Here is a 15376-nt window from a genome sequence, read left to right on the forward strand (position 1 = left end):
TTCTTTTTTTTTTTTTTTTTTTTACCTTTTTTGGGTACTAAAATAGGTCAGAAATTTCCCCAATTCAAGAGATTCTTGTTTTATATCTCTATTTTCCCCGTATTTTTCCTCATAATTTCTCTATTTTCCCTATATTTTCCCATAATTTCTCTATTTTTCCTGTATTTTTCCCCAAAATTTCTCTATTTTCCCCCATAATTCCTCTATTTTTCCTATATTTTTCCTCATAATTTCTCTATTTTTCCTGTATTTTTCCTGTATTTTCCCCCCTAATTTCTCTATTTTTCCCATATTTCCTTTATTTTTCCTATATTTTTTCTATATTTTTCCTCATAATTTCTCTATTTTTCCTGTATTTTCCCATAATTTCTCTATTTTTCCTCATAATTTCTCTATTTTCCCCATAATTCCTTTATTTTTCCTATATTTTTCCTCATAATTTCTCTATTTTCCCTATATTTTCCCCTAATTTCTCTATTTTTCCTCATAATTTCTCTATTTTCCCCCATAATTCCTTCATTTTTCCTATATTTTTCCTCATAATTTCTCTATTTTCCCCCCTAATTTCTCTATTTTTCCCATAATTCCATTATTTTCCCTATATTTTTCTCATAATTTCTCTATTTTCCCTATATTTTCCCATAATTTCTCCATTTTTCCTGTATTTTTCCTCATAATTTCTCTATTTTCCCCCATAATTCCTCTATTTTTCCTATATTTTTCCTCATAATTTCTCTATTTTTCCTCATAATTTCTCTATTTTTCCTGTATTTTCCCATAATTTCTCTATTTTTCCTCATAATTTCTCTATTTTCCCCCATAATTCCTTCATTTTTCCTGTATTTTTCCTCATAATTTCTCTATTTTTCCTATATTTTTCCTCATAATTTCTCTATTTTCCCTATATTTTCCCCTAATTTCTCTATTTTTCCTCATAATTTCTCTATTTTCCCTATATTTTCCCATAATTTCTCCATTTTTCCTGTATTTTCCCCCAAAATTTCTCTATTTTCCCCATAATTCCTTTATTTTTCCTATATTTTTCCCCATAATTCCTTCATTTTCCCTATATTTTCCCATAATTTCTCCATTTTTCCTGTATTTTTCCCCAAAATTTCTCTATTTTCCCCCATAATTCCATTATTTTCCCTATATTTTTCCTCATCATTTCTCTATTTTTCCTATATTTTCCTCATAATTTCTCTATTTTTCCTCATAATTTCTCTATTTTCCCCATATTTCCTTTATTTTTCCTATATTTTTCCTCATAATTTCTCTATTTTCCCTATATTTTCCCATAATTTCTCTATTTTTCCTGTATTTTTCCCCAAAATTTCTCTATTTTCTCCATAATTCCTTCATTTTTCCTATATTTTTCCCCATAATTTCTCTATTTTTTCCCCATAATTTCTCTATTTTTTCCCTCTAATTTCCCCATTTTTTCCCCTCCAATCCTCTCCTCCTCCTCCATTCCAATCCCTCAATTCTCCCCCAAAATTCCATTTTTTCCCACCAGAGAAGAAGGAATTTGCCCTCAGTGACTCTTGGGTGTCTCTGGAGTTTTTCCCATTTTTTATTTTCATTTTTTTTCCCTTTTTTTTTCCCCATTTCTGGCCAAACTCCACATTATTATTATTATTAAAGATAAGAGATTTTTTCCCCATGATGTGCTGGAAAATCTGATTTATAAAATCTCATTTATAATCTGATTTATAATCTGATTTATAATCTGATTTATAATTTCTTCCCAGTGAGAAATTCCCAAATATTTCACCTTTTTTTTGGAGGATCCTCAAAAAAAAAAGGCAGAAAAATCAGGAATTTTCAGAGTTTTATCCCAGGAAATCCAGCAGAGCCTGGGAAGAAATCAAAGAAAAAATAATATTAATTCAGAATAATAATTAATAATTAATAATTAATAATTAATACAATAATCAATAAATAATAAGTAATAGGTAATGAGTAATGATTAATAATCATAATTAATGATTAATAATTAATATCTGATGGAACATTTATATTAATAATTAATATCTGATGGAATATTTATATTAATCTCTTTACAAACCCCAAAAATAAATATTTCCCTTAAAATATATTAAATTTTATTGATATTAATCTCTTTATAAACCCCAAAAAATTTCCCTTAAAATATATTATATTTTATTTACATTAATCTCTTTACAAACCCCCAAAAAAATAAATATTTCCCTTAAAATATATTAAATTTTATTTCTATTAATCTCTTCACAAACCCAAAAAAAAATTTCCCTTAAAATATATTACATTTTATTGATATTAATCTCTTCACAAACCCAAAAAATAAATATTTCCCTTAAAATATATTACATTTTATTAATCTCTTTACGAACTCAAAAAAAAAAAATTTCCCTCAAAATATATTACATTTTATTTACATTAATCTCTTTACAAACCCAAAAAAAATTTCCCTTAAAATATATTATATTTTATTTACATTAATCTCTTTACAAACCCAAAAAAAATTTCCCTTAAAATATATTATATTTTATTTACATTAATCTCTTTACAAACCCAAAAAATTAAATATTTCCCTTAAAATATATTCTATTTTATTGATATTAATCTCTTTACAAACCCCAAAAAAATAAAAATTTCCCTTAAAAGATATTTTATTTCTATTAATCTCTTTACAAACCCCAAAAATAACTATTTCCCTCAAAATATATTACATTTTATTCACATTAATCTCTTCACAAACCCCAAAAATAACTATTTCCCCTAAAAAAAAATAAGAAAATTGGGGAAAAAAACCCACAAAGAATTTCCACCCATAACAATTAACACCAACTCATAACAAATAACAAACATTTCAACAAAAAAAAGGGATTTTTGCCAATTTAATTCCATTTTTTCCCTGCCTGGAGCTGAGAAATAAATAATAAAAATCATCCTCCTGCTGGCTGAAAAGTGGAAATATTTTCCATTTCAGTGTTTTGAACTTTTCTCTGCCAAGTGGAGGACAAAAGTCAGAGAAGGAAAAAGTTATTTTTCAGCTCAGAAGGTCAACAGCTAAAAATAAAATGGAAAAACATCTCCAGGCTGGGAGGAGAAAAAAAAAAAAAATCTCAATTTTGGAGAGGATGGGAGGAAAGGAATTGGGAAAAAATGGGATTTTTGAGGGAATTTGGGGTTAGTTTGGGCCTTGGGAAGGTTTGTGGTTGTTTGGGAGAGGAATTGGAATGATTGAAATGAGATTTTATGAGGATTTCAATGATTGAAATGAGATTTAATGAGGATTTAAATGAGATTTAATGAGAATTTCAATGATTTAAATGAGATTTTATTGGAATTGAAATGATTTAAATGAGATTTTATTCAGATTTAAATGATTTAAATGAGATTTAATGAGAATTGGAATGATTGAAATGAGATTTAATGAGAATTGGAATGATTTAAATGAGATTTAATGAGAATTGGAATGATTTCAATGAGATTTTATTCAAATTTAAATTATTTAAATGAGGTTTAATGAGGATTTAAATGAGATTTTATGAGGATTTCAATGATTGAAATGAGATTTAATTTGGATTTAAATGAGATTTAATGAGAATTTGAATGATTTAAATGAGATTTAATGAGAATTGAAATGAGATTTAATGAGAATTGAAATGATTTAAATGAGATTTACTGAAAATTTCAATGATTTCAATGAGATTTAATGAGAATTGAAATGACTGAAATGAGATTTAATTGGAATTTGAATGATTGAAATGAGATTTAATGAGAATTTGAGTGATTTAAATGAGATTTAATGAGAATTGGAATGATTTAAATGAGATTTTATTCAGATTTAAATGAGATTTAATGAGAATTTGAATGATTTAAATGAGATTTAATTCTGATTTAAATGAGATTTAATGAGATTTAATGAGAGTTTAAATGAGATTTTATTCAGATTTAAATGATTTAAATGAGATTTAATTTGGATTTAAATGAGATTTAATGAGAATTGAAATGAGATTTAATGAGAATTTCAATGATTTCAATGAGATTTAATGAGAATTGAAATGACTGAAATGAGATTTAATTGGAATTTGAATGATTGAAATGAGATTTAATGAGAATTTGAGTGATTTAAATGAGATTTAATGAGAATTGGAATGATTTAAATGAGATTTTATTCAGATTTAAATGAGATTTAATGAGAATTTGAATGATTTAAATGAGATTTAATTCTGATTTAAATGAGATTTAATGAGATTTAATGAGAGTTTAAATGAGATTTAATTCAGATTTAAATGATTGAAATGAGATTTAATGAGAATTGGAATGATTTAAATGAGATTTAATTCAAATTTAAATGAGATTTAATGAGAATTGAAATGATTTAAATGAGATTTTAATGAGAATTTGAATGATTGAAATGAGATTTAATTCAGATTTAAATGATTGAAATGAGATTTAATGAGAATTGAAATGATTTAAATGAGATTTAATTCAAATTTAAATGAGATTTAATTCGAATTTAGATGATTGCAGTCAAGGGGATTAAAGGCAGTAAGGAGAAATTCCCATTTTAAGGAGGAAATTTCGGCTAAACTCTAATTTTCTTTTCAAATTTCTTCTTTTCTGATTCCTCTGTGGATTCCAGGAGGATGAAGGTAAAAAGTTAAGGATAAAAAATTCAGGATGAAGGTAAAAAGTGAAGGATAAAGTTCAAAAATGAGGATAAAGTTAAAGATTTCAGGATGAAAAATGAAGGATAAAATAATAAAAAAATAAGGATAAAATTCAAAAAGTTAAGGATGAAGTTAGAAAGGATAAAGTTAAAAAATTAAGGGTTAAAAATTAAGGGTAAAATTGAAATTTAAAAGCAAAAAATTAAGGCTGAAGTTCAAAAGTTGAGGATAAAGTTCAAAACAATAAAATAATTAAAATAATTTCCAAAAGGTCTTTCAAGCCTTGATTTCCTGAGGAATTCTGAGCCACAACCCCAGATAAAATAACATAAATAAAATAAAATAAAATAAAATAAATAAAATAAAATAAAATAAAATAAAAATAATAAAATAAAATAAATTTTTAAAATATAAAATAAAAAAATAGAAATAAAAATAAAATTAAGAATAAAAATAAAAATAAAGAGGAAGATAAAAGTTAAAATAAAAATAAAAATAAGAATAAAAATAAAGATAAAGATGAAGATAAAACCATAAATAAAAGCAAAAATAAAAGTAAAAATAAAAGTAAAAATGAAGATAAAAATAAAAATGAAGACAAAAAATAATAAAAATAAAAATAAAAATAAAAAAATAAAGATAAAGATGAAGATAAAAATAAAAATAAATTAAAAAATAAAATAAAATAAATACAATAAAACAAAGTAAAATAAAGTAAAATAAAAATAAAATAAAATAAAATTTAAAAAAAAAAAAAATAAAATAAAATAAAACAAAGGAGTCCCAGCAGCTGGAACTCCTCAAACCTGATTTTTCCATGGATTATTCCTGAGGATTCCTGGAATAATTTCTCATTTTTCCATCACTCAGAGTGTTTATCCCAAAAAATGAGCCTCAAATCTGCTGCTACTGAATATAATTAATTAATTAATGAATCCCTAATTGGTTTTCCCTCAGTGCTGCCAGGAGCTGCAGGTGGATCTGCTCAGGATTCTGTTTGCTTGGGTTGGGGAAAATGGGAAAAAATCAGGATTTGGGGAAAAAAATGGGGAAAAAATCAGGATTTGGGGGAAAAAATGGGGAAAAAATGGGGAAAAAATCAGGATTTGGGGAAAAAATGGGGAAAAAATCAGGATTTGGGGGAAAAATGGGAAAAAATCAAGATTTGGGGGAAAAAATGGGAAAAAATGGGAAAAAAAATCAGGATTTGGGGAAAAAAATGGGGAAAAAATCAGGATTTGGGGGAAAAATGGGGAAAAAATGGGGAAAAAATCAAGATTTGGACAAAAGCAAAATGGGAAATGTTGGTTTTGGGGGAAAAAATGGGGAAAAATCAGGGATTTGGACAAAAGCAAAGTGGGAAATGGTGGTTTTGGGGGAAAAACGGGAAAAAATCAGGATTTGGGGGAAAAAATTGGGAAAAGTCAGGATTTGGGGGAAAAAATGGGGAAAAAATCAGGATTTGGGGGGAAAAATGGGGAAAAAATCAGGATTTGGGGGAAAAAATGGGAAAAAATGGGGAAAAATGGGAAAAAATCAGGATTTGGGGGAAAAATTGGGAAAAATCAGGATTTGGAGAAAAGCAAGCTGGGAAATGGTGGTTTTGGGGAGAAAAATGGGAAAAAATCAAGATTTGGGGGAAAAATTGGGAAAAATCAGGATTTGGGGGAAAAATTGGGAAAAATCAGGATTTGGGGGAAAAATGGGAAAAAATGGGAAAAAATGGGGAAAAATGGGAAAAAATCAGGATTTGGAAAAAGCAAGCTGGGAAATGTTGGTTTTGGGGGAAAAATGGGAAAAAATGGGAAAAAAATGGGGAAAAACTCAGGATTTGGGGAAAAGCAAGCTGGGAAATGTTGGTTTTGCAGGATTTGTTTTGTCTGGGATGAGGCTGAGGATCCTCCAGCTGCAGAGTCCAGATGTTCCCAAGGATTATTTTGGGATTGGCAGGCTGGAGAGTTCCAAAAATAGAGAAAAAACTGCTGGGAAATTGGGATTTCTGTGCTGCTGGTGGAGTTGGGAAGGTTGGTTTGGTAAAAAATCACAGAATTCCTGGAAAATTTGGGCTGGAAGGACCTGAAATCCCAAATCCCAGAATTCCAGAACTACAGGATGATTTGGGCTGGAAGGATTTAAAATCCCAAATCACAGAATTCCAGGATAATTGGGGCTGGAAGGACTTGAAATCCCAAATCCCAAATCCCAGAATTCCAGGAGAATTTGGGCTGGAAGGACCTGAAATCCCAAATCCCAGAATTCCAGGATAATTTGGGCTGGAAGGACCTGAAATCCCAAATCCCAGAATTTGAGGATAATTTGGGATGGAAGGACCTGAAATCCCAAATCCCAGAATTCCAGGATAATTTGGGCTGGAAGGATTTAAAATCCCAAATCCCAGAATTCCAGAATAATTGGGGCTGGAAGGACTTGAAATCCCAAATCCCAAATCCCAGAATTCCAGGAGAATTTGGGCTGGAAGGATTTAAAATCCCAAATCCCAGAATTCCATGATGGTCTGGGCTGGAAGGATCTGAAATCCCAAATCACAGGATTCCATGATGATTTGGACTGGAAGGATCTAAAATCCCAAATCACAGAATTCCAGGATAATTTGGGCTGGAAGGACCTGAAATCCCAAATCCCAAATCCCAGAATTCCAAGACCTGAAATCCCAAATCACAGAATTCCAGAATTTCAGGATAATCTGGGCTGGAAGGACCTAAAATCCCTCAGAAATCCCCATTTTTTGCGGGAATTCCCCCATTTCTGCCTCCCCAAGGACCTCCCTGGTGTCCCCAGCTTGTGCCCCAGGCAGGTTTAAACTGGAAGGATTTAAAATCCCAAATCCCAGAAATCCAGGACCTGAAATCCCAAATCACACAACTTCAGGCTGGTTTGGGCTGGAAGGATCTGAAATCCCAAATCACAGAATTCCAGTAAAATCTGGGCTGGAAGTACTTGAAATCCCAAATCCCAGAATTCCAGGAGAATTTGGGCTGGAAGGACCTGAAATCCCAAATCCCAGATTTTCAGGATAATTTGGGTTGGAAGGATCTAAAATCCCAAATCCCAGATTTTCAGGATAATTTGGGCTGGAAGGATCTAAAATCCCAAATCCCAGATTTCCAGGATAATTTGGGTGAGAAGGACCTGAAATCCCAAATCCCAGAATTCCAGAATTCCAGGATAACTTGGGATGGAAGATTTAAAATCCCAAATCACAGAATTCCAAGACCTGAAATCCCAAATCCCAGAATTTCAGGATAATTTGGGTTGGAAGAACCTGAAATCCCAAATCCCAGAAATCCAGGATAATTTGGGCTGGAAGAACCTAAAATCCCTCAGCAATTCCCATTTTTTGCAGGAATTCCCCCATTTCTGCCTCCCCAAGGACCTCCCTGATGTCCCCAGCTTGTCCCCAAGGCCTGGTGACATCCAAAATCCATGGAAAAAACACAGTATTTGTCCCCAAACCCATCAGGACAGGGAGCACAGCCAAATTTCGGGGGAATTGGGTTTGGAATTCCCCAGAAAATGTTGTTTTTTTCCGAGGAATTGAACTTCCATCCCTCTGGAGGCACAGCTGGGATTTCCATGGAAAAATCCCAAAGGAAATGGGTTTGGAAAGCTAATTAGGGAATTTGGGATTTGGGAGTTTCCTTGCCCAGGAATTGCCTTTTCTGGGGGAATTTGGGGATTGTCTCCATGGCAGGGGAGGAGAGAAATCAGAGAAATAAATCTAATTAATTAGGGAAATCAATTAATTGGGGAAATTAATTAATTAGGGAAATGAATTAGGGAAATTAATTAGGGAAAATTAATTAGGGAAATCAAATTAATTAGGGAAATCAATGAAAATTCCCTTTCTGGGGGAATTTTGGGATTTTCTCCATGCCAGGGGAGGAGAGAAATCAGGGAAATAAATCTAATTAATTAGGGAAATCAATTAATTAGGGAAATCAAATTAATTAGGGAAATCAAATATAGAAATTCCTTTCTGGGGGAATTTTGGGATTTTCTCCACACCAGAGGAGGAGAGAAATCAGAGAAATAAATTGAATTAATTAGGGAAATCAACTAAAATTCCCTTTCTGGGGGAATTTTTCTGGGGGAATTTTGGGATTTTCTCCATGCCAGGGGAAGAGATAAATCAGGGAAATAAATCTAATGAATTAGGGAATTAATTAGGGAAATCAAATTAATTAGGGAAATTAAATATAGAAATTCCCTTTCTGGGGGAATTTTGGGATTTTCTCCATGCCAGGGGAGGAGAGAAATCAGGGAAATAAATCGAATTAATTAGGGAAATCAATGAAAATTCCCTTTCTGGGGGAATTTTGGGATTTTCTCCATGCCAGGGGAGGAGAGAAATCAGGGAAATAAATCGAATTAATTAGGGAAATCAATTAATTAGGGAAATAATTAATTAGGGAAATCAAATATAGAAATTCCTTTCTGGGGGAATTTTGGGATTTTCTCCATGCCAGGAGAGGAGAGAAATCAGGGAAATAAATCTAATTAATTAGGGAAATCAATTAATTAGGGAAATGAATTAGGGGAATTAATTAGGGAAATCAAATTAATTAGGGAAATCAACTAAAATTCACTTTCTGGGGGAATTTTGGGGATTTTCTCCATGCCAGGGGAGGAGAGAAATCAGGGAAATAAATCTAATTAATTAGGGAAATCAATTAAAATTCCCTTTCTGGGGGAATTTGGGGATTTTCTCCATGCCAGGGGAGGAGATAAATCAGGGGAATAAATCAAATTAATTAGGGAAATCAATGAAAATTCCCTTTCTGGGGGAATTTTTCTGGGGGAATTTTGGGATTTTCTCCATGCCAGGGGAGGAAATAAATCAAATTAATTAGGGAAATCAAATATAGAAATTCCTTTCTGGGGGAATTTTGGGATTTTCTCCATGCCAGGGGAAGAGGGAAATCAGGGAAATAAATCTAATTAATTAGGGAAATCAATTAATTAGGGAAATAATTAATTAGGGAAATCAAATTAATTAGGGAAATCAAATACAGAAATTCCCTTTCTGGGGGAGTTTTGGGATTTTCTCCATGCCAGGGGAGGAAATAAATCGAATTAATTAGGGAAATCAACTCAGGAAAACCTGTGCAGGTTTCCCAAACACACCCAGCAAAAATCAGCTTTTAAATAATTGTTAAAATAAAAATATAAATAATTTCTCTTACCTCTTTCCTCTCCTTTTTTTTCCATTTTTCCCCTTTTTTTTTCCATTTTTCCCTTTTTTTTCCATTTTTCCCCTTTTTTCCCCATTTTCCCCCATTTTTTTTCCATTTTTCCCCTTTTTTCCCTTTTTTTCCCCCATTTCCCCCTTTTTTCCCCCTTTTTTTCCATTTTTCCCATTTTTCCCCTTTTTCCCTTCTTTTTCCCCATTTTCCCCCTTTTTCCCATTTTCCCAATTTTTCCCATTTTTCCCATTTCCCCCTTTTTTCCCCTTTTTTCCCCTTTTCTCCATTTTCCCATTTTCCCCCTTTTTCCCATTTTCCCCTTTTTTTCCCATTTTCCCCTTTTTTCCCTTTTTTTCCATTTTCCCCATTTTTCCCATTTTCCCCATTTTTTCCCATTTTTTCCCATTTTTCCTTCCCCCTTTTTTCCATTTTCTTTTTCCCATTTTCCCCCTTTTTTCCATTTTCCCCTTTTTTATCCCTATCTTTCCCATTTTTCCCTTTTTTCCCCTTTTTTCCCCATTTTTCCCCCATTTTTTCCTTTTTTTCCCCATTTCCCCCCATTTTTCCCCTTTTTTTCCTATTTTCCCCTTTTCCTATTTTCCCCTTTTTTTCCCATTTTCCCTTTCTTTTCCATTTTCCACTTTTCCCCATTTTTCCCCTTTTTTTCCCCCCTTTTCCCCTTTTTTCCCATTTTCCCCCCTTTTTTTTTCCATTTTTCCCCATTTTTTCCCCATTTTCCCCATTTTTTCCATGACAAACCCAGCAGGAGGATTTCTGGGAGACTCAGCAGCTGGAAAAGCAGCACTCAGGTCTTTTCAGGACATCAGGGATCAAAAAGCAGAAATGATTCTGCAGATCCTCTTGGCAGGAAGGAAAAACTTCTCCCTGCTGGAAATGAGATTTGGAGTTGTAAGGAGAGGAAAAGATCAATTCCTGGGAAGGAATTCTCTTTTTTCTGAGTTAAAATACCAAAAAAAAGAGAAAAAAGGGGAAATAAATTGATTTTTTAATGTAATTTTCTGTCTTTGGAGAACATTATATTATTCTCTGTCTTCCTCTGGGAAGGAATTCTCTTTTTGTATTTTTAAAATACCAAAAAAAAGAGAAAATGGGGAAAAAATTGATTTTTTTATGTAATGTTCTCTGTCTTTGGAGAATATTATATTATTCTCTGTCTTCCTCTGGGAAGGAATTCTCTTTTTTCTGAGTTAAAATACCAAAAAAAAAGAGAAAAATGGGGAAAAAAATTGATTTTTTTAGTGTAATGTTCTCTATTTCATCTCAGGAAGAGATTAAATTCACTTAAATTGGCTGAAATTCTGATTTAATGGGAGAAATTTAAGATTTGTGTGCAGAAAAAAGGTGTTTTTTTAATACATAAAAATGGGAGGAAAGCCTTTCTGAACTCCAGTGAAAATTCTCTCCAGGATTTTTTAATTTTATGAATTTCCACAGTGGTGAAATTGGTAAAAAAATGAGAATTTTGAAGGAGAAATTGGATTTATTCTGAATTTTTTCCTCCCCTGGGGGAGCAGAGCAGAGTTTGTCCCAAATCCTATTTTCCTGTTCCTCACCTCAGCTGATCTTTCATCTCCAGCAAACCAAAAAGAAGTTTTTTTTTCCCCAAAAATTTACCTGGAATTCCTGCAGGGATTGCTCCCAAAATTTCTCTGTCCTTTTTCCAGGGATTTCCTGGGATTTCCTGAGGATTTCCAGAGGTTTTCCTGAGGATTTCCAGAGGTTTTCCAGAGGTTTTCCTGAGGATTTCCTGAGGATTTCCTGAGGATTTCCTGAGGATTTCCTGAGGATTTCCTGAGGTTTTCCTGAGGTTTTCCTGGGATTTTCCTGAGGTTTTCCAGCCAGGATTTCCTGGGATTTCCTGGGATTTTCCTGAGGTTTTCCAGCCAGGATTTCCTGGGATTTCCTGGGATTTCCTGAGGTTTTCCTGGGATTTTCCTGAAGTTTTCCTGAGGATTTCCTGAGGATTTCCTGAGGATTTCCTGAGGTTTTCCAGACGATTTCCTGAGGATTTCCTGAGGTTTTCCTGGGATTTTCCAGAGGTTTTCCAGAGGTTTTCCTGAGGTTTTCCTGAGGATTTCCTGAGGTTTTCCTGAGGATTTCCTGAGGTTTTCCAGAGGATTTCCAGAGGTTTTCCAGCCAGGATTTCCAGAGGTTTTCCAGAGGTTTTCCTGGGATTTTCCTGAAGTTTTCCAGAGGATTTCCTGAGGTTTTCCTGAGGATTTCCAGCCAGGATTTCCAGAGGATTTCCAGAGGATTTCCAGAGGATTTCCAGAGGTTTTCCAGAGGATTTCCTGAGGATTTTCCTGAGGTTTTCCTGGGATTTTCCTGATGATTTCCAGAGGATTTCCAGAGGATTTCCTGAGGATTTCCTGAGGATTTCCAGAGGTTTTCCTGAGGATTTCCTGAGGTTTTCCAGAGGTTTTCCTGAGGATTTCCAGAGGATTTCCAGAGGATTTCCTGAGGTTTTCCAGAGGTTTTCCAGAGGTTTTCCTGGGATTTTCCTGAGGATTTCCTGAGGATTTCCTGAGGTTTTCCAGAGGATTTCCTGAGGTTTTCCTGGGATTTTCCAGAGGATTTCCTGAGGTTTTCCTGAGGTTTTCCAGCCAGGATTTCCTGAGGATTTCCAGAGGTTTTCCAGAGGTTTTCCTGAGGTTTTCCAGAGGATTTCCTGAGGATTTCCTGAGGTTTTCCTGAGGTTTTCCTGAGGATTTCCTGAGGATTTCCAGAGGATTTTCCTGAGGATTTCCTGAGGATTTCCTGAGGATTTCCTGAGGTTTTCCAGAGGATTTCCTGAGGTTTTCCTGAGGTTTTCCTGAAGTTTTCCTGAGGATTTCCTGAGGTTTTCCTGAGGATTTCCTGAGGATTTCCTGAGGATTTCCAGAGGATTTCCTGAGGTTTTCCTGAGGATTTCCAGAGGATTTCCAGAGGATTTCCAGAGGTTTTCCAGAGGATTTCCTGAGGATTTCCTGAGGTTTTCCTGAGGATTTCCTGAGGTTTTCCTGAGGATTTCCTGAGGATTTCCAGAGGATTTCCAGAGGTTTTCCTGAGGTTTTCCAGAGGATTTCCAGAGGTTTTCCTGAAGTTTTCCAGAGGATTTCCTGAGGTTTTCCTGAGGATTTCCTGAGGTTTTCCTGAAGTTTTCCAGAGGATTTCCTGAGGTTTTCCTGAGGTTTTCCTGAGGTTTTCCTGAGGATTTCCTGAGGATTTCCTGAGGATTTCCTGAGGTTTTACTGAGGATTTCCTGAGGATTTCCAGAGGATTTCCAGAGGATTTCCTGAGGATTTCCTGAGGTTTTCCTGAGGTTTTCCTGAGGATTTCCTGAGGATTTCCAGAGGTTTTCCAGAGGATTTCCTGAGGTTTTCCTGGGATTTTCCTGAGGTTTTCCTGAAGTTTTCCTGAGGATTTCCAGAGGATTTCCTGAGGATTTCCTGAGGATTTCCAGAGGATTTCCTGAGGATTTCCTGAGGTTTTCCTGAGGATTTCCTGAGGATTTCCTGAGGTTTTCCTGGGATTTTCCTGAAGTTTTCCAGAGGTTTTCCTGAGGATTTCCTGAGGATTTCCAGCCAGGATTTCCAGAAGTTTTCCTGAGGATTTCCTGAGGTTTTCCAGAGGATTTCCTGAGGATTTCCAGAGGATTTCCTGAGGTTTTCCTGAGGATTTCCTGAGGATTTCCTGAGGTTTTCCTGAGGATTTCCTGAGGTTTTCCAGAGGATTTCCAGAGGATTTCCTGAGGATTTCCAGAGGATTTCCTGGGATTTTCCTGAAGTTTTCCTGAGGTTTTCCTGAGGATTTCCAGAGGATTTCCTGAGGATTTCCTGAGGATTTCCTGGGATTTTTCTGAAGTTTTCCTGAGGTTTTCCTGAGGATTTCCAGAGGTTTTCCTGAGGTTTTCCAGAGGATTTCCTGAGGTTTTCCTGAGGATTTTCCTGAAGTTTTCCAGAGGATTTCCTGAGGATTTCCTGAGGTTTTCCAGCCAGGATTTCCAGAGGTTTTCCAGAGGTTTTCCTGAGGTTTTCCTGAGGATTTCCTGAGGATTTCCTGAGGTTTTCCTGAGGATTTCCTGGGATTTCCAGAGGATTTCCTGAGGATTTCCAGAGGATTTCCTGAGGTTTTCCAGCCAGGATGGTGATGGTTGGGAGCAAAATTCATCCCTGGAGATGCTCTTGGTGGGAGGAAGGAAAGAAAAAGCATTAGAAATATCAAAGCAGCAGAAATTTGTCCAAAAAGGCATTTTTTCTGATGAAAAGGTGAATTTCCCAATGAGGAAAAGAGGAATTTTCAGGAATAAAAGTTCTCCAAAAAGGGATTTCCTCTGATAAAAAAGTGAATTTTCAATTAAAAGTTCTCCAAAAATGGATTTCCTCTGATAAAAAGGTGAATTTCTGAATGAGGAAAAGAGGAATTTCCTGAATTAAAAGTTCTCCAAAAAGGGATTTTTCTCTGATAAAAAGGTGAATTTCCAAAAGATGAATTCCCACATGAGAAAAAGAGGAATTTCAATAAATAAAAGCTCTTCAAAAATGGATTTTCTCTGATAAAAAGTCGAATTTCCAATTGAGAAAAACAGGAATTTCCTGAAATAAAAGCTCTCCAAAAATGGATTTCCTCTGATAAAAAGGTGAATTTCTGAATTAGAAAAAGAGGAATTTCTAGAAATAAAAACTCTCCAAAAATGGATTTCTTCTGATAAAAAGGTAAATTTCCAAAAGGTGAATTTCTGAAAAAGAGAATTTTCAGGAATAAAAGTTCTCCAAAAAGGGATTTTCTCTGATAAAAAGGCGAATTTCCAAGTGAGAAAACCAGGAATTTCCTGAAATAAAAACTCTCCAAAAAGGGATTTCCTCTCCAAAAAGGGATTTTCTCGGATAAAAAGGTGAATTTCTGAATGAGGAAAAGAGGAATTTCCAGAAATAATAATAAAAAAAAAAGTTCTCCAAAGAGGGATTTCCTCTCATAAAAAGGTGAATTTCAAAATGAGAAAAAGAATTTCTAGAAATAAAAGTTCTCCAAAAATAGGTTTTCTCTGATAAAAGGTGAATTTCTGGAAAAGAGGAATTTCTAAAAATAAAAACTCTCCAAAAAATGGATTTCCTCTGATAAAAAAGTGAATTTCTGAATGAGGAAAAGAGGAATTTTCAGGAATAAAAACTCTCCAAAAAGGGATTTTCTCTCATAAAAAGGTGAATTTCCTGAAATTAAAGTTCTCCAAAAATGGATTTCCTCTGATAAAAAAGTGAATTTCTGAATGAGGAAAAGAGGAATTTTCAGGAATAAAAACTCTCCAAAAAGGAATTTCCTCTCCAAAAAGGGATTTTCTTGGATAAAAAAGTGAATTTCTGAATGAGAAAAAGAGGAATTTCCAGAAACATCAATAGGAGCAGCAGAAATTTGTGCAAAAAGGGATTTTCTGTGATTAAAATGTGAATTTCCCAATGAGGAAAAGAGGAATTTGGAGAAATGAAAGATCTCCAAAGGGGATTTTCTCAGATA

The 15376-nt window shown here is 33.8% G+C and overlaps 1 long non-coding RNA gene across 1 annotated transcript; it reads right to left on the bottom strand.

Moving 5' to 3' along the window:
* Nucleotides 1-1804: 1804 nt before the first annotated feature.
* Nucleotides 1805-9935, bottom strand: LOC146426093 (uncharacterized). Its single transcript, XR_014846231.1, has 3 exons — nucleotides 9866-9935; nucleotides 5468-5654; nucleotides 1805-1856 (listed from the first exon to the last, which is right to left on the bottom strand). It is a non-coding gene; the product is annotated as an uncharacterized LOC146426093 (long non-coding RNA).
* Between the last annotated feature and the right edge of the window lie 5441 nt (nucleotides 9936-15376).

The sequence above is a fragment of the Lichenostomus cassidix genome, chromosome 28 (assembly GCF_008360975.1).
Source record: "Lichenostomus cassidix isolate B80296 chromosome 28, HeHo_3.0, whole genome shotgun sequence".
Taxonomy (NCBI): Eukaryota; Metazoa; Chordata; class Aves; order Passeriformes; family Meliphagidae; genus Lichenostomus; species Lichenostomus cassidix.